We start from the raw sequence: 1964 nt of genomic DNA on the forward strand, positions 1-1964 counted from the left end.
GCCTCGTTGGCTGGCTGGCTGGCTAAGAAGGACCTGGCATAGGGACATGTTCCACCACACTTGTCTGGTTAGCTGCATGCTCCCAGGAAACAAACTGCTGCTGTCTACATCATCACCACATGTGAATAAAAGAAAGAAAGAAAGCAAGAAAGAGAGAAAGAAAGAGAGAAAGAAAGAAAGAGAGAAAGAAAGAAAGAGAGAAAAAAAGAAGTAAAACGGCGGGAAAACTTGCATCAACACTGGCACTCTCCCTCCAGCAGGGGAAGACAAAATGCTCACAGGAGAGATCCAGATCTGACTTTGACCAACGTTAGAGAAAGGTGTGCACCGTTCCCGGAGGTACTGCAATACCGGGCCGATGCGTGGAGTGGACGGAGCAAGCCCGTGTTCCATCTCCCGATTCCAAAAATCAATTTAATATATGGTCCCCTGATAGGGGACTGTGGCAAAGTGGATGGTAAAGGGAACAGGTGTAGCGGTGATGCGATGCAGGAGTGACAGACAGACAACGATAATTCGGTGAACAAGTGTTTATTGTGCTGTTTCCAGGTCTGGCGACCGTCAAATAATAATTCCCCGGCAGTACACAACAATGTGTAAAGCACGGGGAGCGTGAATAATCCCACACAGTCCTGAACAGAAAAACAAATGCACGGTCACCAGTCCTGGGTGAACTCAGTCGTGCAGGTGCTCTGTGCAGTGGTGCTCCGGATAGTGCTTTTGTGGCGACAGCTCCGGAGGTGTGCTTTAACTGTCTAGTAGTGCGACAAAAGACAGACAATTATAGACAGACAGAAATAACACACAACACGTAACACTTATTCCCTTTTTTATATTTCTGAGAGCTCCCCTCTCAGTCCTTCTCTCCTCCTGTTTAACCCAAACGAAGGAAAAGAACAGCGTTACCCTGGCCCCTATATGTAATCCCGCATGATATCTAGGTAAACGGTTGCAGCTGCCTTATTACTTGCAGCTGCCCCTTGTTTACCTGTCAGATCAATACGGTCTTACAACAGAGTCTCGCTTCCTTCCAGGCTGACCCACTTTCCGGTCCCGGAAACGAACTGTCAGGCCAGCCCTTCCAGATACTTCTCCTCCCGTTCTTTAGCGCCCTCACAGGTCGGGAGGAAGATTTATCACCAGAACTCATTGTATTTCTGTCACATATCCCACCGCTCAGAGTGGAGCCGAAGGAACACTCGGCTAAATCTACCTTTCCCATTGCTCCCCCCTCCCGGGAAAAATAATCCGCATTTTGGTGGTCTTTCCCCGCACGGTGTACCATATGGTACATGAAGGGCTGCAATGCCAGATACCACCGAGTTATCCGGGCATTGCTGTCCTTCATTGTGCTTAACCACTGGAGTGGGGCGTGGTCTGTGACCAGATCAAATGAGTGTCCCAGCAGGTAGTATCGTAAAGAGTGAGTAGCCCATTTAATGGCCAAACACTCTTTTTCGACTACGGAGTAGTTACGCTCCCGAGGTAACATTTTTTTGCTCAGGTACAATATCGGGTGTTCTACTCCAGCTACTTTTTGGGACAAGACTGCACCCAACCCTACATCCGAGGCGTCGGTGTGGAGGATGAATCTCTTGGTGAAATCTGGGGTAATAAGAGTGGGGGCCTGGCAAAGTTTACGCTTAATCGTATCAAACGCCCCCTGACACTCAGCTGACCATTTAATTAAATTTGGCGCACTCTTTTTGGTGAGGTCGACTAACGGGTTAACCACTGTGGCGTACTCGGGGATGAAGCGGCGGTAATAACTGGCTAAGCCCAGTAGTGACCTCACCTGAGTCTTGGTTTTGGGGATCGCTGCATCAACCAAAGCCTGGATTTTGGTGACCACAGGTCTCACCCTTCCATTTCCCATTAAAAATCCCAAATATTGAGTCTCTGTCTTGGCAAACGCACATTTCCTCAAGTTAGCTGTCAGCCGGGCTGCCCTTAGAGACTGAAGA

General features: G+C 48.8%; 1 pseudogene; it reads right to left on the reverse strand.

The window, feature by feature from the left end:
* Window positions 1-317: 317 nt before the first annotated feature.
* Window positions 318-467, reverse strand: LOC117414802 (U2 spliceosomal RNA; annotated as a pseudogene).
* Window positions 468-1964: the final 1497 nt, after the last annotated feature.

This window comes from Acipenser ruthenus, chromosome 10 (genome assembly GCF_902713425.1).
Source record: "Acipenser ruthenus chromosome 10, fAciRut3.2 maternal haplotype, whole genome shotgun sequence".
Classification (NCBI taxonomy): Eukaryota; Metazoa; Chordata; class Actinopteri; order Acipenseriformes; family Acipenseridae; genus Acipenser; species Acipenser ruthenus.